We start from the raw sequence: 26,460 nt of genomic DNA, 5'->3' as shown, positions 1-26,460 counted from the left end.
ACTGCATTACGATATCAAAATTAAAAGCGAAAAAAGAATTTCAGCAAGAACTAAGAAATTATCTTATTGTAGGCAGCTGCTTCTCAGCATCTGAGTTTTTTGGACCAATAGTAAAAGTGGTATTAGGTCGTGACATTTTTATTGTAATAAAACAATTTTTCTCCATCTTCCTCTATATTTGCATACTCCACGTATACTAACGGAGTGTCCCAGAAATCTCTACCAATATTTTTAGTTATTATTCCTGGACCCACAACAAACCAAAATATCATATTACAACTCTTTAAAACTCAATAATTAAAAGCTGCCATTTATTTTAACTTAGCTGCTTTAATTTAAGAATGGCTTGTTGTATTAAGTTGAAATTTGGTATATACATTTAAAACTTATTGGCATAATTTCAGAACAATTACAATTATTTAGATGCTTTATTTTAAAATGGGGTTTTCTTTTTATATAAAGTTTAAACATTATAATTTGTTTTGTATTTGATCCAGGAATAATACCTGAAAAGATTGGTAGAGAGTTTGGAATACACTCAATATTTACAGTATATAAATGTATTTTGTATTAACAATGGAATATGCTTATTTCAAATGTAGAGAAATAACTCATAAGTAAAATAATAATGTATCTACAATAAAGATATTAAATTAGCTTATTATTTAATTCATAAATAACTGTCTATTATTGATTTTATAGAGTAAAAAATGATTGATTCCCGCAATATTTATATCCATTCAATTAAAAAAACTTAATGTAAAAAACAATTAAAATATAATATAAAACAATTGTGTTATTGTAAAATTTTAACTAATGTTTTAAATGAAACCAAATACTGATTGTTTTCAGTTTCCAATCAATTTAATTATCTGCCATTCATCTATATATATAAAAATGAATGTTTGTGTGTTTGTCCTTTATAGACTCAGAAACTATTGGACCGATTTTGATGAAACTTTTTGTGTGTTTTCAGTGGAAATGGTGAATGGTTTAGATTCACAATTTGGTCCAATTTAAATAGTTTATTTAATTAATTTTTTAATTATAAATTGTTGTTGATGTTGGAGTGTTTTATATTGGATCCGACAGACTGCGCTACGACACGTAATACAAAGCGAACTGATACTTAACAGCTGTTAATACTTTCAGCTGAAGTTTATCAAAGAGGCTGAAACATTTGTTTACATTTAAAATTTAGAACATTTTTATTGTAAAGTGCTTGATCAGTAGTGTAATGCAGGTTGCATAGAAGACGTCATTGCCTAATTTTAAATTCAGATTGCACCAATGATCAATAAACTATCTAATGCAATGGTAATACTATTAAACGCTGTTATAAAAACAACCTCATTGTAAAAATCCATGAATGTTTGCACATAAGGTAATCGAATTTGGTTACATCGAAGGTAAATGAAAAGAGCCGAAAGAAGACACTTTATGATCGAAATTGGATTTCTTGATACATTTTCTTGAAGGCACACTCCTAAATAATACTGGAAATATCTTAGACAGAAAATTAATTTTAACAGTCCAAATTTGATGCTTTATAACCTAATTAGTTTACCGAGATTCATCCATATACATTACTTGTTCTGAATAACTTATCAACACCTAGCAAAAACCACGAAAATAGAGGCAGGAATATGGTACGTACCTTCATAATGCGCCCAAGAGGCTCACGAAGGAACGACTATTAATTATCTCAGCAATGTTTAGAATGTGATAGAAAAAGAATAAGTGAATATGGTGTACAGTTTTCAACTGGAAATTGCGTGCGAAGCCGCGGGCAACTGCTAGTAATCCAAATTTTATAAGACGATTAATTATGAAAGAGATCAATATATTTGATTTCTGGATTCTCAGAAAAGCAAAACGTTTTCAAAGCAATTATTAGGTGATATATTAAACTATAGTTAATGTTTATACACCTGATAATTTATAATATTTAACAATTTTCCTTTAATATTAATCTGTTTGTATTTAACTAATAAGTCTGTCGATTAATAAAATTATTTCCGGAATAAATATGAACCAAGTTCTTGGGTATTTAAACTCAAATCTGAATATCATTAAATTACGATTCGCGTCTAAATAGCTATGGTCAGTATAGATCTGCCCAATGTTTCAACAATGTTCAACGAAAAGATGCGACTCTATCAGGAAACCTGTGCACGTTTTATGAGTAGTACGACGATGTCGCATCTTGAAGGACTCACGTTTTCTTTTTGCACGTCATAGCATTTCACTATTTGAGGATACATTTACATAGTATGCTAATAAAGTACCCGCAGAAAGTTTATGTATATCAAGTTTAAGGTATAGAGTACACAGCCCGCTTATGTATATACATCGTAGAGCTAAAAGCGACATGGGATTAGACAGTTTTATATAGTTACAACATATTTATTTACCTGTATAAACAAATTATTTATTTTTCATCACAAAAAATAAATAATTCGTGTTTTACTACCAATTCTTTTTACATATCACGCATATTGTTCAGGAATATTTCTCGGTACTTTAATACTCAAAATTTATTCAATGCACATTCTTTATCAGTTTTTTAAAAACAAATTAGTCAGTGGCTATTGCAATTAGACATGTCAGAAGCCGAGGCCATTGTTACTGCCAAGTACAGAGGACCCAACCTTTGATCAACCTCACAGGCACAGAACTGACAATGACACTGCCACTGCCCCCCTCTCTCACTCCGTGGGGGTTCACAGCACCTAATCTAATAGCACCTAATCTCACAGCACCTAAAATTTAACCGTCTAATAGCACCGATTCTCATAGCACCTAATATTATAGTACCTAATCTCACAGCACCTAAGGAAATGCCCGAGAGTCGCACGGCACCTAAAGATCGTGCTGGAGTTTTATAGCACCTAATATCACACCACCTAAAAGGGAGTGGTGGGGATCGCCGGAGGGATAGGCCGCCACCACTGTCCGTGGCCAGTGGGCGACCGTCCGTTGAGTCGCGTGGTTAGGGGAGAGCTTTGAGTTGGTTATTGACACGTGCTGTGCGGGTTGCATTAACGCGCTCGCAGGAAGAATTGAAGGCGGTGGACGTTTCGTTTAGGAATTTATATTATGACATATTATGTTATTTTTACCGGATCCCGGCGACCTCTCTCACACACACTTAAAACGTCTACCACATTAAAATATACCCCTTTATTACATCTGAAAAAGTTTGACGGCTTAGGTAGTATTAATATATATATTATAGCGAAAGTGAGATATTTTAGATATGTTTATTGATTGTGATAATCAAAAATATGAAGAAAAACACAGTTTTCTTTTAAATTTAAGCTTTCTCCAATTTAACTCCTCCTAATTCAAAAATAATTACAGTTAAAAATATAATATATCATTTGTTGTATGTCTCTTAAAGAACGACATACTGATAATTCAGAGTTCTAAGTTAATAATTAAAGGCGTAACAAGTTTTTTGGGAAACTCATTAGACTTGTATTTATTTATAAATCACGCAATGCTTATTACTAATAGTCTTTACTTATGAGTGAGGGTGCAGAACAAGCGAGGTACACAGTAACTGTGCCGGAACCTTACTACATTATGGCTTAATGAAACACACATACCAACTTGCCCCGTGTGCCAAAATCACAAGATAAAATATCGACAGTTTTATTTTCACACAAACCACAACAGGAAAATGTTTAAACTCATAACTTTAACAGAAAATCAATAGCGTCTTTATGAAGATTAACTACCATAGCGACTGAAATATAAAATTGCAAACCCTAGAAAAAGTATATTATTATTTTTCATCTTCCCGCTACTCGAAAAAAGTTTAAATTTCACACACACACACACACACGCACACACACACACACACACACACACACACACACACACACACACACACACACACACACACACACACACACACACACACACACACACACACACACACAGAGTTCTCGTCATATAAATTGATTATAAGTATGTTAAAGAAGATAAACCTAGATTACTCGTTTTCATGGAAGTAGTACCCGCTATAAAAAACTACGTTTTGCTTTGTAAACTTCCCTTCCTTACTTCCTTGTAAACTTCCTTTGTAAACTCGGGGAGCCCATTGTCTTGATAATGTTTTTTAGTCTGCCTAGATCAGGTTATTTCATGCAACATCTTTATTTTTCTTTCTCGGATCGTAATGGGCTTATTTTAAATATTCAAAAGAATACTTTGTCTGAAACATCTAAAACCTTGCTAAATCCAAAAGTACAAGTGACACATTAAAACCTTGCTAAATCCAAAAGTACAAGTGACACATTTAATTTTAATTTTTCCAGAATCCTCTATTGATGATCTGACAAACCATTCGTTTTCACATGATTGGAATGTCGTACTTAGTAATGGAAGAGTATTCTCTACCCAAAAACTCGTTCATGCATATTTCTCCATTTCAGTTCATAAATAAACATTTTACTCTACAGTGAAAAAACAACGTTCCACAGTTAGTGAGATTAAAGGTCGAAATCAAAATTATTGGTATAGTGGGGAACTGGACCAAATGAAAGAAATTTTTGTTTTTGGAGAAATCGACAAAACTTTCTACTAGTGTTAACTTTCTACTAGACAGGCTTCGTGTTAACTATTTAAATCTCTAGAAATGTTATAAAAAGTCCGTAGAAGATGCGAACTCACAATGTCGCAAAAATATAAAAGAGCAGTAACCAATATAAGGCCTGGAGAGAGGTTTTTAACGCCAATATAAGGCGTTTTCGGTGCAGATAAACGAAAATACAAACATTTAGCATCTCAATCGACATTATCAATAAATATCACTCCAGGTAACTTAAACCATTTGTTTTATCAACTCGGTTAACACCGAATAAAGGGTAGTATCAAAAAGCCTCATGTTAATAGAATGAACTTAATAAGAAATTACCATATTTTGAAAGAAAAACATTTATCTTTGTAGAAGTCTCAATTGATGAGGTCATTAAAGCTGTCAAAAGAGTTAAAAACTCAGAAAGCAAAGACATTTATAACAAATCTAACAATATATTTTAACGAATTTACCATACGTTTTTGAACCCATTAACTATATGTATATCTGCCCGATTCTTAAGAAAGGGTCTAGGAGTTTCCCTGAGAGCTATTGCCCAGTATAAATTTTACCTGTCCTGTAATAATAGAAACTGTTTTACATGATGAACCTTTTGCGTATCTGGAAAATAACATCAATCTAAATTTATTACAATAGAAGAGGTAAATACACCATTGATGCAGTTTATTCACTAATTAAGGAGGTCCTAAACACTTTTGAGATTAAAGCCTTTGCTCAGGTAACATATTTTGGCTTGAGCAGGGCCTTAAAACTTAACTATTACGGTATTAATGGGAATCCGGCTTTAAAGAGTTCTTCAAAGACTATTTATCTAACCGCAGGCGAAAAGTTTGTTTCTATCAATGGAAATTTGGTGATCGGGATTCTTGTACGTAAGGGTCAGTCCTGGGCCCTATTATGTTTTTATTATATATAAATTAATTTCCTACCGTTGTTAGGTTAAAATCTCTTTTATATGCTAACGACACAACTCTTTAGAATAACCATACAAACTTTGACAAACTACAAGTTCTTGTCATTGAATCAGTTGAGAAAGCCTCAGTGTGGTTTAGATCAAATGGATCTTTACTAAATGAAGTCAAAACTCAAAACATTTTGTTTACTTTACGACAAACCCCTACAATTGACACACCAAATTATTTCTTTTCTTGTGCTAAATTTCTAGGAATATTTTGGTAGAGTAATTTTTTTACTTAGACGTATTATAAATTGTTTTACTGAAAAATATTTTAAATCTGCATACTATGCCTATTTTTAATCAATAAAAAGGTATGGCCTAATATTATTGGGTAATAGCGCTAAAATTAATGAAATCATTATCCTGAAAAACAAAGCTATCAGAATAATAACAAAATCACAACCACTAGAACACTGTGAACCACTTTTTTTAAGCTTTGGTGGAAACTTTTATAAATTTATATATTTTTGACTCAGTATTGTATATTACAAAAAACATGTCATCATTAATTTTGACTAGCAACTTGCATAATTATAATAGCAGAAATAAATATAATATTGTTATTGAGCATTGCAGAATAAACAAAAAACAAAATAGGCATGTTATAATTACTCAGAAGACAAATTGCAATATTTGTTGTATTTTTCACGAGGCACTCCTGCTGCGTGCCTCGTAACTGTGCAGTGTGCCTGATTCAAAGGTCTACACATATGTGGTCTTTCCTTGTGCCTTGTGCCAGTGCACTGAGTGCTGAGACACACTGCATGGTTGCCAGGTTAATCTCCAATGCCCGTTATGTAGGCAAGTGAGCCAGGCAATAATTAGAGTTTATTTCTGATAATTATAATTTTTTATATACAATAAAAAACCGAGATTGAAAGCCTATTTTTTTTCTATATTATAAAATTTTATTTCTTTCCTATGTAATACATCCTCTATAAATAGATTACAATGGAATGGATATGTTATTAATAGTATCATATGGAACATTTTAAGAGGTATTCAGATTGCGTCCTAAACAATTAATAACTTTGATCCTCAAAAATCAGGAAGATTAATTTTAACAACAATCAGTCTACAAGTAGACTGCGGCAAACTTCTTACGACGCAGTGGGAGGACTGAGAGTAGTCGGTCTCACTCAGTATATACAAGCAACAAAAGTGTTAATATACGTTTTGATGTTGTCGTCTTGCACTGTATGTCATGTTATATGGGTCTTCTGAAGCCTTACTGTATACTTGTTCTCAGTTTTTTCAAGTAATGTTCTAATAGTCCTCATCCTCTTTTTAAGATTCACGACTTGTTTAACATGGTCTCATACATTCATTTTTAATCTATGAATGTTCAGCTTTGACAATGTAATTTAAACATTAATTTAAATTTGTTATGCAATCATTACTAAGAGAGATATTCGCGCCAATACACCAAAATTCAGAGATAGCAGGCTGATTAATAATTTTTATAAAGACTCATAACAAGTTGTTATTTTCTTTGAACAGCCAAAACAAGACACGCTCTTATAAGTGCGTTACTGGCGCAATCTGTAATAAGATATACAGGGTGATTCAAAACTAAACGGCAATCTCTCGGGAGCTTATTCTATAGCTAAAAACAAGTAAAAAAGTTCATATAACCATATGCCCGGAAACGCTTCGTTAGCGAGTTACGCCTAGCGAAAGATTTCTCCCGGATTTTAGAACCCTTGGTGAAGTCAGGCCGTATAAAAATGGTAAAGGTAGTTACAAAGATACAAATACGATTGTTTTTTATGTTTTTATATCTGAAAAATCTATTAAAATTCGTACCAGAGCTGTAAATGCAATACTTTCAGAGATATCTTACGTAAAACACAAGAATTGGTGCAAAGAAATAACATATTTTTGTGTTTAACGTAAGATTACTTCCATAAATGTTAAATAAAGGTCATTTTTTTTCTTAAACAGATTTGTAGAACATTTAATTCTGAAAAGATTCATGTGAATTACTTAGGAAAAAAATTAATAATAGGTATTGAAATTTAGCTTTATTTAAAAATAAAACAGACGCACAAAAATGCATATTCTTATCTGCATAAAATATTAACTAATGTTTAGGTTGTGAGTAACAGCTGATCATTTATTCAACACTTTTTATCGTCATATTTTCTTTGCAAAGGTTGGCAATATCAGCTGATCAACAATTAAGTTCATGAAGTAATATTTGAATAACCTTCATGCTATGTATGTGGTTTGCATTTATATTTGTTGTATATTTGTATTGAATATGTTGGAATGTGTGCATATTTATGAGAAATAAAGTTTATTCTATTCTATTCCTTTATGGAGGTTTTTGTATTGTGGCGTGTGAAGATTGTATTTTGTGAGATCCTGTGATTATTTGGAAATATTTTATACAAGTGTATAAAATATTTTATTAAATATTTATTTTTAAAATATTTTATTAAATATTTTTATAAAAGTGTATGTAATTATCTTAGTAAATAATGGCAGATAATGTAAATGGTATATATATATATTTATATATACTAGCAGTTACCCGCGGCTTCGCACGCAATTTTCTGTTGAAAAACTGGACAATATATCTATGTATTCTTTTTCTATAACATAATAAACAGTCTAGAGATAATCGATAGTCACTCAAAGCTATTCCAATCTCCTGATCCAATTTAGATTTAAGTTTAAAGAACAGAGATTTGGGATCCTGAAGTCGTAAAGTGAAACAGTTTTTTATAAGATTAGTATTTCCCTCCCACATTTCATGTTAATTTATTGACGTTCTTCGATGGCTTCAGTAACAATAAGAGTTAGCCTTTTTATCCCAATGACGAAAGTGTATCGTACAACTCAAAAATTGCTGCGGTCAATATGAGTCTGTTCTGGTCGTTTAAATTCACCCCCGGTCTAATCTATTTATAGTTCCACAATTGATTTATGCTGTTGCGCTAACCAAAACAATGGTCTCATATGTTGGTTTCGGAATCTAACTTAGGTTAAATTTTGATGATTAAGTGATTTTGATATTTTTACCGATCGCTAAATATGTATTATGTATATGTATGTATGTATATGCTTCAAGTAATAGGGCAATATTATCTCCATTTGCTTTTCAATAACTACAGTAAAAAGGCCATACACAATGTTAAAGGAACTAACCAGATTAGATTACGTTATGTGCAAACATTCACAGCTTTATACAATAAGGTAGTTGTTATAACAGCGTATAAATAGCATTTCTATTGTATTAGATGGATTATTGATCATTGGCGCAATCTAAATTTAAAATTAAATAACTTCGTATTTGCAATCTACATTACACTACTGATTAAGCACTTTACAATAATTCAATATTTATTCAAATCTAAATGTAAACACATGTTTCTGCCTCTGTACTTTTTGCGATTCAATGTTTATTGAAATTATATATATATATATATATATATATATATATATATATATATAAGTATATATATTTAAGTATATATATAAACAAATTTTGCTGTCTACGTATCTACTGATCAAGCACCGTTCTGAAATTTAATTTGTATTAAAATGTTTCTGCCTGTTTTACGAACATGAACTGAGTGTCAACAACTTTTAAATACTCAGTTAAAATTCGATTATGAAACAATATTAGAATAGTTTTTAAATTGTAAAATATTCCAGGCAACTATTTTGATCCACCTCTTCTTATAAAATTTCTTAACATTTCAACGGATTACTAAAAATTTGTCGAAATAAGAATATGTTGTGATTCATTTTTATGTGTAATATGTAGGTCTTATTTGTAATCGTACTATGGATATTATTTCATATAAGCCCATAAGCCAGATTGAAAGAATTTAGACATCTTCACCTTTTTAAAATGTATACTCATGCCATTGATAGACAACAATATGCACTTTTTAATAGAATATTAAAATAATATTCTTAAATCAATTTTTCAAGTTCAAGTTAAAGTTCAATCTTCTTTATTATCTAAAAATACATAATATAAATAAAATTTACCTCCCAGTGCACCTCAAGCCGCGCGTGCGGGAGTTCAGTTGAATCATAATTACAATTATCTTAGTGTTCATTGTCCAATTCATATTTCCATAACATTGTCTTCACTTAAACTAAATTCATAAACTAGCCAAAAGCAGTGTAAATCTAATAAATGGTATACCACGAGATTATTATAATATTACTTAGAATAAAGCAGCATTAACAATATGTACAAAAAAATGTAATTATAAGCATTACAAATTTATAAGCAATAATAAATAGAAACAAAATTGTATGGGCTCCTTAAATTCACCCATTTGTTTCTTAAAAGTAATATCATATTTTTCAAATTGAGCCTGAACGGTATCCTCCATTTTGACAAAACTTCTTCTTGCAATTTGGCCAAAATGTCCTTAGTAATTGTTTATTTTTGCTATTTACTCTTACCTGAGCAGCAGTTCTTACACTTCCATGATTCACGACGTACTTGTCCCATGCGATTCCATGTGCTTTCTAAAATATCAGCACAAACGAAGTGTAGATTTGTTTTACATTGAGAACAAACAGCATGTTCACTCACATGAGGCAGAGGATCGTCGCAATCGGCACAATCACTCATCTTGATAACACGGAGAACAGCATTAAGTTAAATATTAAAAACTAATATAATCCATTTTTGTACAGTTTGATTTTTTTACTATAACAGCTCAGGTTAGTTTCGTTATTTTATGGAATGAATTATAGAAATTGCAGTTTGACTTATAAGTTTATATAGTAATTATAAAATAAATATATATTTTTAATGCAATGTAAAGAACCGCCTATTTATTAACGCTTTATGAAGAATCGAAAGGCTTTATTGAAATGGTTTGTTGTGCGTCCGTCTGTGCGATAACTCTTATTATAAAGGCCCTAGTGACTTCAAACTTGGTACATATGCTCTTATTGGTCTAAATAAGAACTCTATTGATTTTAAGATAAAGAAGAATCGTCTGTGCGCTACCACTTATGTTACAGTCTGTCGAGTCTTTCAATGCTTCTAACATCGTTCGGGTTATTTTAAGTAATCTCGTATTTGGTTCACAAAAACATCATATATGTATAGTACTTGTATTCATTATAACACTTATCTAGCAGTTTGGCATGAAATAGCAAGATTTTTCGGCTGAAAGTATAAAACTCGTGAGTCAAATTTCACTGTTATAGAACATTGGGAGGTTAAAAAGCTAAACTATAGTTCTTCTAATGGTTGAAATTCCCTATGGATGTTACATTTTAATCCAAATAAATTTGCTTTTAATGTAAGTCATGATACTTACGTGTATAAAATATTTACTTTGTCTGACGTAGGGAAATTGCAGAAGAAGTGATGAATGATTTAAGGCTTTGCCTATTTTTATATAGATTTGAATGCAAATTATTACCGGTTTTCAGTGCACGGAATATACGATTTGAACACATTTAATTCCAATGACGATAAAAACTTATATAAAAATGTAAAACACAATGAAATTAGATGAACAAATAATTTACATTATTGGTTATGTGCAAGATTTGCGGTTTGGCCTAAACATTCATTCAAATTCAAGGTAAATAATTTTTGGTGCCATTATTAGTTGTAATCAACAACCGCCGCACGCCATGCGCACGGACCCTTCTCTTGTGCGAGGAGACAAATGTCTATCTCGTGTCGCCTCGCCTTGTGCTGTCGACTGCTCGCCCTGCTGTAGAGGACAGTAATGGCGGGTCGTCGGGAGCGGGGTGAGGGGCAAGGTTGGATTCTCCTCCATCCCCTCTGTCCCCACCAAGGCCCCTTTGGAACAAAGCGAGAGGTGCTGTGACACTGAAACTTGAAACAGTCTCACGGCACCTAAACGAACCGTGGATCGTTGCACAGTACCTAATCTTATAGCGCCTAATATCACAGCACCTAAATGACGACTTTTTTTCTGTAGGTGGTATGAGATTAGGTGCTAAAAGATTAGGTGCTATGAAGCCGCACCTCTCACTCGCCTCCCTCTTCTCTAATTGTTGAGTCTAATAGTTTCAACGTCATACGTTTCTTTTTTTGCTGCTAGTGTCTTCAATGCTGCCACGACATTTTTTCACTTTTGTTCTGAATTTTTGTTTCTATTTCAAGGACATGAGAACCGAAAATCTCAGTCTACTAATAAAGTTGTTTTATTAATTTTTTCCGCTCATTTTGGCATTTTATTATTTTTATGACTAAGGCGGATGGAAACAACTGTACTACGCATAGACAGACTGCCAATGTAAGCTTATCCAATAGATTATTTTTTAATATAGTTGTTAATAGATTAGCTATTGTACTAAGTTTTATGTATTTATAATAGTTTAATAATGTATTCTGTATACTTTTTGGCTGGAATTAAACTTATTAATTCATTCTTTCAATAAAAATTTCATAGATTTTTATTTATTTTTTACTGTCGTGCGAGTGGGTATCACGACCTCTCAGTTTTCTCACTGGTTTCACCAATGAAAAAAGGTCGGTTTGAGCTTTTTTTATATTTTGTGTTAAAACATTATATATGTATCTCTATCCCAGAAAGGTTTATCACACTACTCAGGATACGCTCAGATGATTATTTTCAGTTAGCAAATATACCGCGACCGAAACAAGATTCGAACCTGAGTCCCTGAGATGGATGCAACCACACGGTTTCCATACAGACCCCGGTGATACGCACATGAACCATCGCAATGTAAACAAGTAGTTGACAAATCACGCCTTCCACACTTTAGAATATTGATGTTTGGTCTTAACGAATCAAATCGAACAAACATTTTAGTAGTATAAGCAATACAGCCCTCGCGAATACAATACAATGTGGTCTCTGGATGTTGCTAGAATCTGCGCCATAGTTGCCGATCCCTGTCTCGATCCACTGGTCGACCTTGGGGAACAAAACAACATAATTGAACCCATTGTGACTAACCCTTGATTAACGCCTGAATATTGTAGCGGATTCTTTTACCGTGTTGCCTGTCTCTCCGCATTGCAAAATTATGGACGGCCTCGGCATTAGCTAAGATTTACAGAGATATACAGATTCTAGAGATAGATACAAGAAAGTTTAAAATCACAGCTGCATTGTTGTATACAATGTAAGTGATGTTTATAGTAGGTAACTTTAGCAATTGATCAACTAAAGGAAGCGCCCTACTTCAACGCCGAGGCCAGAAATAAAGAGAAATTAGTAATAAATATATAAGAGCTAATATATACATTTTAATATAGATATATATTTCAATATTTCACAATTTGTATCCACCTATCTAATTTTTACAATCGAACAGTTCCAAGAAAATAAGAAGAGGAAAAAATAAACAAAACGGGAAATAATTATAAACAACTATAGTGAATAAAAACGTGCTGTATATTATTTTAGACATTTTGTTATTATTTAACATATGGTTTTGTTTTCTGTTTGTTTTGTTTTTTTGTGTTGTTGTTTTTGTTTGTTGTTTTAATATTGTTTATAAAAGTATACCATGAAATATAAATTACGAAATTAAATCAAAATTGAACCTTAAGAATTTTCTCACGAATCCAGAAAGTTAAGAAACAAAGTCTTACATGGACGCGCGATTGCAAAAAGTTAATCCCCGCTCAACTGAAACTAGACTTTACATGTGGTATTAAATATTATACCAGATCGAACACTGTCTGTGGTGATAAATCCAGAGTTCTTTACAAAATATCAAATAGTTCCTCCTACTGAACGCCGTCTATAATATTCTTAGATATAAATGCATTTATCTTTAAATTTGGGCAGTTCAAGAAATTCAATATAAATATAAACATTGTAGTGGACTGCATTTCATGTTGATGTTAATAGGAATATACATTATGTGTGTAGTTCAATATCCCTGTACTGTTTAGGCAAGGCTAGCGTAAAATATACCATTATTTTGAAATTTCATGGTCATTTTCATCCAAAATAGATATTGACTGAGAAAAATTAATTTAAAAATTGTAAACACAATAAAATATTAAAGAATTATCAGAAAAAGTTTAGTATTTGATTCATTGACTAAATAGTCCTTCGGGATTTGTCAGAAGAAGTAGGTAGATTTTGTGACAACTTATGTATTCTTAAATTATTTCTTGTGGAATTTACAAGTTATTTATATATCGAAAAACGTCTAAGATACAACGAATTGTTTATTACAAAAGGTTTATAAAATGTTATAAGCAATTCCAGAACACTTATTATTTCTCTAGCTCCATAAATAACGGTGTTGTTAATTTATTTGAAGTTAATCCGCCGCTATATTGGAACAAAATGTGGTACCGAGCTGGCAAATAAGCTTAGTCGAGATATTTAAGATATAAAGCCTATATACTTTGGAACGGGAGGTGGTTTTGGGTTGTGGGGGGAGGGGTGCATTTTGGTGAAATAGAAATTTTCCCTCAGTACTATCATGAGGGCTGTTTTCGGTATGGTAGAAACATTGATGGGCATATCACTTAAAGTGTATTACCCAAAAACTTGTTACAATAAAATACCTTGGGAAGTATGAAAGACAAACAGCCTTCGCCGCGTATAGTAAACGTTTCTCTCTGAATGAGAACGATAAACAGAATGTTGCACTTGTCACGTGTATGATTTACACATGTATTGTAAAACTACTATCACCGTATTGTCAAGTGAGGACAAGCTTAAACCCGTTATCAGTAAACGATGAGCCTGTTATCAGTGGTAAGGTGCTAGAGCGGAGCAAGTACTCGACAAATATCGTCTTTGGTGTAACGGACCGCAGTTGAGATACTTGGTGAAATTGTAAACCTCCTCAGAGAAAAGTAACTCTCATTCCATAAAAAATGCCAAATAGATAACCAAACTCACCTATAGAGTAATGAAATTGATTTCGATGAATGAAAACCCACTCAAGTGCCAATGCTCACTACATTCTTAGAGATGAAAGATAACTTATCATTGTAGTACAACATCTCCTATTGTTATTTGGAGACATCGTTCGACATCTGTGTCAACTAATCGACGTAAAAAGTACTATTTTATTTCATGCAGGTTTAATTTAGTTATACCTTCCCAATTTGTGTAATTATTTTATTTGAAAGCAGCAATGCGTTAATATTAAGTGAATTTTCAGCTTGCTACAGGTTTATTAATAATTCCTCTCTGTTGTCGACCGTGACGTTGAAGTAGGGCGCTTCCTGTATTTGATAAATTACGGCGTCAATATATAACAAGGCAGGAGTACGCCACACCACGTGTCACGTAGCATGCTACGTCGAGGTTGCTTGCAAAATTTCAAATTTACAGCTCATTTCAATCTACACACGAAACACAGACAATCGGATAGACAAGAAATTTCACGGTGGGTAAAAGAGAAATTGTGTCAGCTTCAACGACGCTCAGCCAAATTCCAGGGTTGGACATACTCCATCATAGAAACCATTCTTGTCTATTTAGAATTGAAGTTTTATTCAAAAATTCAAAGTCTACAGATGAAATCGTTCTGAAAACGTCTAAGATATGGTACATTCACATTCTTATTCATTAAAATATGTTTCGTAGTCGTGTTAAATACAATTTTTGCTCTACCCCTGTGAGTTAAAGAGGGTACTTTCAACATAAGGGCGCTCTAAAATCGAATCTTGTCGCCCACTCTACCATTGACTTTTCACTATTTTCTCTTTACTGTATGAATAAATATGTCACATGTTAGTACCCAGTTTGTTTATACATTACTGTAAGAGTATTGTGCTACTTTCTCGTTTCCATAATAGTTACCCATAAGACCAATAAAAAAATATATTTGCTAACGCTCAGCCAAATCCAATGGAATGAAATACACCATAATCAAACTCAGTGTTGCTAATACATATTAATGAAGCTGCGTGCAAAATGTAAAGTCTGCCCGTCATTTCGTTTTCGAGATATAGTTGCGGACAGACAGACAGCCCCGCGAGTGATAAATTTCACTTCGTTAACGCTCAGCCAATAATATTTATTTTTATTTACTATGCGTTCTTATTGCTAGGAACAATAAAATAAGTGAATGTGGTGTATATTTAATAAAAATTGGTTAGGAATGTGGACAAGGTTCTGGACAGGCTAAATAAATGTTAATAGTTCAATTCGTAAAAGTAAAGCTGCGCATTAATGCATTTTGGTAAAAGTTGGTTATCCATTTCACGGTGACAGCTCGTCAGATATGAGTAATAAATAACTCATATTGTATAACCATACCTAATGCATTGATAAAACAAGAACAATAAGACAAACTAGACAAAACTAAATCTCAAACGATATGAGAGTCCGCACGCGAATGTGAGTCTCATTTACGGTTGAATATAGTTTGAGGTTTGATATTATTGATGTAAAAGATGAGAGCCCCCACTCACGTAAAATATACAGAAATTGAATGTGCACTCAATAGCAGCCGTGTGAAGTTGGCGCCACCTATTTCTAAATATACTTCAATTATTTGTTTAGGTTCCTTTAGCTATTTTCAGCGTTAGTTTGGCATTCATATGCAAATTATAAAAACACAAAGTGGGTGCCGCTGACATCCATTAACCAAAATATGTTGAAAACGAATGGAATCGTTTCTTAAACGAGCGTGCTCTTCGTTGTACGAGTAGCCTTTTGACTTTATTCGCCTAGAAACTGAAGTAGGCACTCGCAAATAGTTACTAAATTTGCAACAAAAGAGCCTACTCATCGTTTGAGGCGAAACTGTGTGTTTTATTCAATTGAAACCGCGTGGACACTCACAAGATGCGAGAATTAAGAAGGCACTAATTTTTATTCAACTCACCTAATGTGGTGAAGTTGAATACTAAGTAATCATTATTTTTTCACGTTCAATATTAACATTTTTCACTCATATTCTCTAACTAATAATTAATATTAGTTTATATAAGTAATACATATAACTGATTGCCATATTTCTAATTAAGATTTCTTTAAAACTATTTCTAATTCGTAACACCTTTGTTACGAATTAATAAATGTATTCCCTGTAAATCTGATACACTGATACAGTTTCTTATATAACCCTACAAAAGAGATTTGTATGTTTTATAACTTTTTTCGGAATAGTTAAAACGTATACGTTACATAATAATAAATTACGGAATGAATAACATTTGATAGATATTGCGACTAAAGTGAACGATTTTATTAAAACAAACCTGTTAACGAACTTAACCGAGCCAATTCGGTACGCAAACAGTAAAATGTACGCAAATACTCAGTTAATTAGTCACCAATACCCCCAAATTGGTCAAATTAGTTACAAGCCAAGATTGGTTACAGGCGTCACAGTGATTACAGACATCGGCTGACTCTGACTCCGCTTCTGTCAACATAACCTAGAAATGTACAGTCAACACAGATGGCGCTACGCGAATCATCAGTGACCGTGGCAATGTGAAACAAACTTGATTGAAACGATTATCCAGTTGCGTAGGTATGAATGAATGAATGAATGAATGAATGAATGAACGAGTGAATGAATAATTTCTATATTTTAAAATGTACAACTAGAGTGATTGAGTCCTAGATGAGCCTTTTCTTACAATTAACCTTACACCATTATGTGAAGGCGTTCGTATTATTTACAACAAAGATGTTATTATTAGTTCCAAGATGGCGATATAAAATGTCAATAAAACATTGAATACCCAACAACGATCAACTGTGTTTCGGACCAATATCTGAAGAAATCTAAGTACACAACTTCAGAATTTTTTTTCGGTCACTGAGCTTTAGCGAAGCTCATCAATCGTAACAGACCTTATAATGTTGCCTGAAGCTTCATGTATATACTGTATGTAGCAACACTGATTCGATGATGGTAACTTTTATTATTTGAATAAAGCTATGAAACCTAATTTAATGAATAACAATGAGAGAATACTTTATATGGCAAGCAAGAGTTTATGTTGATTTTATATGTTGCGTGAAACTTAAGTTCTACATAGGCAAGAATGTGTTCTATGGTTAAGAATATCTAATCATAGAATCTGGCTGAGCGTCATTGAAGGCTATGGCCACAGAGAAACAAATCCTATACACGTTGATTGTCCGTGCTTGTAAACAATGGGGGCAGAGAACACGTTAAGCGAACCTGATTTTTATATCTATACTAACAAAGAATATTGCTTAATTAAACCCATCGTTATTATCAACCGATACTGATTATTTAGTTTGAAAAATTAACATAAGCCATCTGTACGAACTGTAAACACATTTTCTGATTATAACCTATAATATTTGATGTAACTTTATCTAAATAAAAATGATAGTAAACTGTAGATAAATGAAACAGCATTCAAAGATGTTTAACTGCAATTTTCTCAATTTCAAGATGTTTTTTGCCGTTGTTTTGATTTCTTATTTATGAGATTATGTTACTGGATATATCAAATAAATTCTTTTAATAAATTCCAAACACATGACTTAGTATTTTATATACGCTACTTTGATATCGATTGATAGTCCTATTATCGATATATGAAGTATCGATGAATACTAAGTGATTTAAAAACCAGGTCCGCTTATCATAAGCCTACACTGCCCAACAGTAGTATGTATTTAAATATTCATGAATGATTGCTCTGCACAATGCTAATGCTCAATAGCCGTGCTTGAATACGTAGAACTAAAGCTGAAATGTGTGGAGTAACGGTATTGAAAGTAGTATCTTTGATACTCTTCTTGAGCTAGTTATGATCTCCACATTCCCTCTATTTTTGGAATTTAGGTGTGCGGGAATGCAGTGGAAAACCAGCTGGTCAGTTTCATTACGTAACTTATGTTCCTAAAATCGCTTCAATCGTATCTATTTTAATCTACCTCCATAGTGAACATAAAATCTATTCCCTTCCCCTCATAACATCCTTAAATAGAATCCAGATAGTCTAGAGGCGTTTGTCTAAATATGTATTATCAAGTGTTTACTTTGCTTCATTTGCACCGAATCAAAAGGTCAAGGAAAAGTATAATATTTAGAACATTGAGTCTGCCTTTACCAATTTTTTTAATTCCAATGTTGGTTTAGACATTAATTATTCAGTTTGCCCCTACAAACAATTTTCAAACAGCTTCTTCCAAACTGTCTCCGCACAAATTTGTATTAAACACAGGGAAATATAATACGGCGAAAACAAAAATTATTAAATGTTTTAAAGATTAATAAATTACTACCCTTTAAAAATGAATCGTTCTTAGTTTTTAATACAAAACATGGGATACAATAATTTAGAACGTCCAACGTTCGGATTTAATTAAGAAAACATAATTTTATAATAACCTATGCGTTTTCTTTTAGCAGTGCCTTACCTAATAAACTACGAACTGGTAGTGCTATTTAAATTGGTTGGTTTGATCGAGTTTCTTCCTATATTTCTTTTCAATAAGATACAAAATAAAATACTTAAGAAAATCATGGAACCGTAAAACAACTAAAGGAAGATCTATACTGTATTTTAATAAAAACTACATTGATCCGAAAAAGTCCTAGAAATTAGTTGACAATTATTTTTTATTTCGTTAAGTCCTTTTTATAAAACTAATGTTTTACGATTATATTTATACAAACAAACTATACCAAATAAATAAAAATTCTTACGTTTTTTCTATAGAAAATCTAGGAATAACATTAATACATTGACACATAAATCCTTGTCTCAGATGGTCAAGTGTTCTCCGACATCTGTGAAACGAACCTCGCAATGCCGAAAGCTCGGCGTTATTGGGAATACAGCGAGCTGGTGTTGGTGTTCAATTGTTATTAATATGTGTGTTTCTTTATTTGATGACTTAATTCTCTGGTTTTATTTAGCCATTTAATAATACCCTACCTCAGGCTTTATTCACATGAAAATTGTGCCACAGAAATTATGTGCGTTTGAACCATTTCTGTGCGGCGATTTATAAATAGCCTTATCATGTGATTTCTAAATATGCTTAGAGTTGTAATCAATTTGAGTCCTATTGCAATGACCAAATTTTTATGAATTAAATATAAATGCTGTGTATTTTTTGTTATTGTCAGAGTTTGTTTAATAAAACGCGTTTGATATTTTTCAGTATTATTTTTATAATTACAGTTTCTGTTGTTCGCTGCCAAATAGCGCGCAACCAGAACGTTTAAAGTGTCTTAATATTTTCCCATTGAAGGATATTTTTCCATGATCCTTCAGACTAGGTTTAGATAATTATTTTGTTAGCGTACAGAAAAGCGGCGGCGTACGAATCGCAATTGGAATTCAGATCTCCGGGATAAAATTTTGAGATGCTAACTACGATACTCGAAACCATACAATGGCGAGGCTAGTGGAAACAAGGTTAAAAAGAATCAGTTTCAAGTACGAATATAATTCTAAATAACCATTTATTTTAAACAAAAATCCCTAACAGAACATAGCATACACAAATTTAATAGCACAAATATAGTGTACGAACATTGCTCGTTTAACGTTGAGTTCTGCCGTATAAGATGTGATATTGTTCCTCTGTGGTTATACGGTATAACTGTCAGAAAAGCCTATCTTGCGTTGGAAACATTCCAGTTCAGTTTTAATCCCTTCTAACTTTGACATAAAACTTAATTACGCATTATGATATCATCAAAACAGAAATACATTAAATATGGTAACAGTTAGTAGGGGATGCAACTATATCATAGTAATACTGAGTCTGATATTGCCTCGGAATGCGGATTTCCAACTATTTGGATTTCAGTTCTGGGCTGTTTAGTGAAATGACTTCTAGGTTTCTATGAAGTAGTCATATGAGTTTTAGCATATGGAATGAGGTGACCGCCAGAGCTACAAGGGCTGCGCGAGTTCAGACCGTTCTACGCACCTCACATATAGGAAATAATCCCATTTACGGCCAGCCTCTTATCACTTTCAGTTTGAATTGCTAGCAGTGTAGAATAACCGTAAAATGAGGAGTCCAGAGAGCTTGGGCCTGTATTATACTATATAAAACATACATATAATATGTAGTGGCCAAGGACGTGTCCAGCGAGGTGATCCAAGGGGTCCCACCCCAAATTTTCAATTTTTTCAGTTAATTTTTTAGTAAACTATTATTATTATATTAATAATTTAGTACTAATGACATGTACTGCTGAAAGATCGTTCTTAACATAGAAACGAGTCAAGAACTTTTTAAGAAACAAAATGGGGCCTTACTTTCTGTCCAGTACGGAAAAATATCAGTTATCTGAATCCTCCCCCCCCCTTATTCCTAGCTACGTTCTTTAGTAGTGATTTTGGAGTGGTGAACTTCAACTAAAATATCAATTAGGCTAGCACAAGAAGAAAGAACAATGTAAGGTCTATATGTTGTAAATTGTAGGCTGGATAAGCTGATCCCTTAAGCCAATTTTTTCAAACTCTTAAATTATTTACGAAGCGAAAATGTTATGTTTGTGTTGTGTTAATTATATCAACAACTATGTATTTCCCCCGGACGCATGACTCGATAAGTTGCGCATGAATCATCAATAAGCAGGAAGTTTCAATATGGGTCAACAAGTTACAAGCACAAATCGTGCTATCTGATAGGAAATTTCCGCAAATTCCTGATATATCAATAAATTTTGCTTTATATTTATAACTTGTTTCATTCAAGTACGCCTTAAAAATATAAAACATATTATATAAAACATTTGTAAATTCTATCAGTATTGGTGGAACGATATGGTTATCTGGTCGGAACCAGAGGTAGCAGAACTTTTTAACACGTTTTTACTATTATGAGATACAAAATTGCTAAGAATTAAGTTGAATTCTGTTTTAACGCCCCTAATCTCATGGATCACAAGGTCGCACTATTACTGAATGTTAAGTTGCCCCTACCTAGTTCGAAAAAATGCGAAATAAAAATACCAATAAACTTCAAAGGTACAATGAACAAATCTAAATGCGTTCAGTTTTATTATAATTGACAATTTTCAAAGGTCTGAAATTTTTATAGAAACAGAAAGTAGATCATATTAATTGGCATGCAAACTCGTTATATGGCTATGTACTTTATATTATGTATTACTTAGTTTCACAAATTATGTCTAATATAGAATAAAATTAATTTTTAAAACTAATAAAAACAATATATGATAAGTTATCATTATCTAAATCTTGTTACAATGTGAGTAAATCTCCGTTCTCATTTCGTCTCCACATTCACTTAAAGATAGGCCTATCGTTATTCAAACATGAGCCTCTAAGGTATAAATACTCTCTGCGTCACAGTACAATTTTCTTATTTGATTGTTGAACAAGTGCGCCGAATATGAGTTATGAAGGAAGATAAGATTTTAAGCAGAGGCTTAATTAGAACTTGGCTTTGTGTCGTGGGGGGGAGATGAATTAAAAGCACACTACACTGGAGGGTATGAGATTAATCTGAATAAGGTTAAACGTAAATAAATAAGATAGGTCTAGTTCAAAGTTAAATATTTAACTGTTGTATTTAAAACAAGTTGGGTTGCTTCTATACTATAATTTATTATAGCATTTTATTATAAATATAACTTTTGGGGAGGTTGATTCCCCTCATCACTCCCCCCCTCTCTTAATTATGCCACTGATCACGGATGAGAAATTCTAGTAATTAAATATTGCAAGTAACAGACCTTATAATAATAAATAGAAATGTTAGATTCTTAATCAACCCGAACTTTATTATGTGTTTGTGCCAATTAACTCGGTTTAACATTCTTATAGAAGTTTAAAAGGGATGTGTACTACAAACAATTTCTAATTTATGCTCTTCATTTTAAGTTCGTTTTTTAGAGTATATTTTCTAATGTAGTAGTAATAGTTAAATAACGTAAACAATTGTATATACTGATAGACATGTGTGTAAGCCTGTGTGACATGGCATACGAAAAGATTCAGAATTTATCGGAAGATATAAACAACATTTCATTTAACTGAAAATACACCAATGTATTTTTCCAAAGTTGCAATTCATTATATATAGTCTTATATAGTATTACATTAAAAAAATGTAACAAATCAATATAAAAATGTAATAAATGGGCATTACTGCAAGTTGTAACTTGTCAAATTCTATATACAAAAGTTTCAAATTATGCCACGAACAATCTTGAATGTAGCAAAAATGTAAACAATAAACTATAAATACCTTTTATATGAGATCGAAAATAGTCTAAATTTTAAATAAACAATCATCAAATGTGTTATTTGATATTACACGTTATTAATAACCTACATAACCCTTAAACATTACAAGTAAACACAGGATAACTCACCAACAATATAACGTAAATCACACTCGCACCAATTCGAACACAATCCTGCACACACGGCCGACAGAAGGCGCTAATAATACTGGACTGAAACTTTAGCGGCGACAACGCTAACACATGGAGCGCCTTGACCCAATACTGCAGTTCTGGGAGAGGCCGCCACTCGCCGCCACTTACTCTTATCAGCTGTCACGCTCAGCAGGCTGGCCAACGTACGGAAACCATTTACTGTCGGAATTGCGCACTATGTAAAATTCGCGGAATGTTTAAAACGGGATGGATCTATCATATCTCTTATCTTGGTCCAATACTATATAGATATCCCTATTGTTAAACATTCATCTGTGGAAATTGCACAAATATTCAGGCATATAGTTACAATATGTGAAAATATCAACAATAATTCGGACCAGTATAGATCGTGGAATGGTAGCGTATGTTAGTAACTACACGATGAAAATTTAAATTCTTCCGTTTTGTCTGAAAGATCTTAATTTACATCTTGGCCGTGTACACTATGTTGAATGAATTAAAATTAATTACAAACAGATTGACACTATTGTATGAGTTTTGACTCGACAGTAAACTGTATGTCTGCTGCTCTAATATTTCATAAATAAATTTTATCATCCAATGACGTACGTTTAAAAATATCATTAGTGGTAGCTTTTACAAAGATATAACAAATATAACTTTTGTTTCGTAATTTGTATGGCCTAAGAGAAGATAATGAAGACACCATTCTGTTCTTTCAAAGCCACCGCCTACGTTTTGTAATAGGTACTAGTAGAATTGTTTAATTTGGAGTCGTGCATTAATTAAGACCTAAGACTAGAAAATGCAACTTGAATGCAGTTGTATTTTTAATGCGTCCAAAATACTGTTCGCTTCGTCCTAAAATATTTGCGTGTTATTAATAGTATTTTTGACATACAGTTGGACAAAAAAATCCAATTGCAAGAAAAGTAAATCATATGTGTTGCATTGTAACAAAATTGGATGTGGTTTATATCGGTATTAAATTAAATACTGTACATCAAACGGAACCGAGTAACACCTTACTGCAAGAGCTACCGCAGACGTTAAGCACAATAACTGGTACAATGAATGATTTATGCCTCTATCAGTTATGTCAATAATGATGAGATACTATAATTCCTGCAATATCTAAGGATAATTTAGAATCATAATTTACTGTGCGATTGTACAATATTAATAACTTATCTTTTTTTTTCGTATGAATGGCAATATTATCTCTGAGCATTATTCTGTTATAGAACTCTTCGTAAATTGCGTTACTTTTCATATATTTTAAAAGGGGTTTTATTAACTCAGAAAATATTCTCCGGAGGCATTATTCCTATAGCATGAATGCGAGGGCGTTCGCTATGATACGCACCCTCATCTATAATTACGGAAACTTTGGACTGATGCAACATGTGTAGTCAACATGTTTGCGGAAGAATAATTGGATTTTGGACGGATGATTAGGTCCAGTGCTAGATTGCTTCATTAATACACCACGTGACTTCAGCAGGGCGATACTATTGTTCGAGATATTTCCCATGTATATTAGTTTGTTCAACTCTGAGATCCTAGATAAATGTAGATGTAATAAACTAACCACGTGTTACGATTGTATACATTTATTTATCGTTTCTCCCACACTGGTTCGACGCCACGGCGTCGTGGTGTTTAAGCCAATGTTATATAATCAGACAAAAAACTATTCAACCAATATTTAGAAAAAATACTAAAATAACAATCCAAAGATCAGTCTTAGTACAATAATAGTACTACTAGGGTGACCCGAAAGAGCATAAAGTTTTACTGGGTGGGTCACTTTGATACTAAAATACTTCAGACGGCTCATTGAACAAATTGAGTTATTAAAATTACAGGTTTATGATGTTTTGTCTTCAACTGTCATTAAAAAGGAGAGGATAATCCAATTTGGAACCTTATCTCGTCGTTCCAATGGGCCTGTGCTAGGATTTGTATCTAACAGATTACGGCAAAGTACAGTACAAGGTACACGTTCATGATAAAAAGCGCTATGGTTACAGACAAGATTTGAACATGTAGTATCACCAATCCAGATCCAAAGGCTGATATTTTGGACTGTGAGGTCCCTATCTTTCTTTTACTTATATTTATTGTAAGTTTTATTCATTAAATTAAGTACTGTGCGTAAATGCGAATTAAGGATTTAACAGAATTTAGACTGAGTTTTAGTATTAACAATGCGAGTGTTAGTATTTTTGCACCATAGTTGATTTTGTCTTGTTTTGTTTTCCCGATGAAGGATATATATATATATATATATATATATATATATATATATATATATATATATATCTGTATTACAGTACTGACCAAGCACTGTATACTTAATATTTAAAAAAAATGTACAGTTAAAAGTTTATTTTTAACAAAACTTTTAAGTTTTTAACTGTATAATAGTTTACTCTTTGCTCAACAGTGGTTGCAAGAAAAGGTTTAAATAACACCTGTTGTTACTGTAAAGCTTACTCTATGCTTTCAAGACTATAAGTGAAATACATTTTAAACAGTGGTTAAGGTAATGAAACATATGGTTGGACTGTCATAAAACAATGTTTACACACAACAGTTGTTAACATTGAACAGGCTATTTCAATCTATACTGTTATATACAAATCTTGTTCGTTTTCTATTTACCTGACATTTTTCTGTGGACTTTTATGATATATTAATAGTTATTCTGCTATTCGGGGCATAACGAATCCATCAAGTCAGAGATCATTATAACCGGCTCAGCCATTCTTGAGTAATAAATGGTGTAACTAACGCAACTTTTTTATTTATATTTTATTTATATTGGTAAAATATATTATTAATGCTTGTCATCATATTCATTAACATCTGTTAAGATGTGAATTAACCAATTAAATGAAATGGAAATAAACACGAACTTTTCAACGCTGGTTACTTTTCAGAAAAAAAGAAACACATTTATTTACACGAACAGCGAAGCTTTATGATTGAATGATAATTTTAACTAACACTATTCATAACTAGTTCAAAAAGTAGTATTAAAAGCACTAAATGCATATAAAAATATCACAGTTACAGATACTTGTTAAAACATCAAATTTTCAATGGTATATAGTGTGTTTTCAAGATTTCAAGTGATTCTAGTGACTCCGGTATAAGTGTGAATAACTGAAGTAAAGTGTTTGTACTGAAATTTATTGAATAACGTTATTTAAGAAAACATTTAACTAACACTATTAGAATCAACCACGAGATAGCTTACAATATCCAGATCCCTAATTTCTCTAAAGGCACTCCACTTTCCAAAAGGTGAACTTTCTGCAAGAAACTTGAATTCGTGAACTTTTACAGAGGTACGATATCCCTTACATATAATTATAAAAACAATTAAGGGAAAACAGTAACAATACTTTTAGCTAGATTAGCCCTAAACTCTTGGAAGTCTTTATTGGATTTGTCCAGTAGTAGATCCATAATCTATTATTAGAGCTAATTAAAGTTACAACACTTATTGTAATAGATTTTATTTTTATAGCCTTATAATATTCTCGGTTTTAGACGGTTTATATTAACAAGAATATAATTGTTA

The 26,460-nt window shown here is 32.2% G+C and overlaps 1 protein-coding gene across 1 annotated transcript in view; it reads right to left on the bottom strand.

The window, feature by feature from the left end:
* The window catches only part of LOC124358209 (pyruvate carboxylase, mitochondrial-like), a 42,189-nt gene extending 19,194 nt beyond the window's left edge, over nucleotides 1–22,995 (bottom strand). The window contains exon 1 of the mRNA XM_046810502.1: nucleotides 22,839–22,995. The gene's annotated coding sequence lies outside the window, so the exon portion shown is untranslated. The remainder of the gene's footprint in view (nucleotides 1–22,838) is intronic.
* Between the last annotated feature and the right edge of the window lie 3,465 nt (nucleotides 22,996–26,460).

Source organism: Homalodisca vitripennis, chromosome 3 (assembly GCF_021130785.1).
Source record: "Homalodisca vitripennis isolate AUS2020 chromosome 3, UT_GWSS_2.1, whole genome shotgun sequence".
Classification (NCBI taxonomy): domain Eukaryota; kingdom Metazoa; phylum Arthropoda; class Insecta; order Hemiptera; family Cicadellidae; genus Homalodisca; species Homalodisca vitripennis.
Note: the sequence above shows the minus strand (reverse complement) of the source record. Positions and strands in the feature narration are given on the sequence as shown.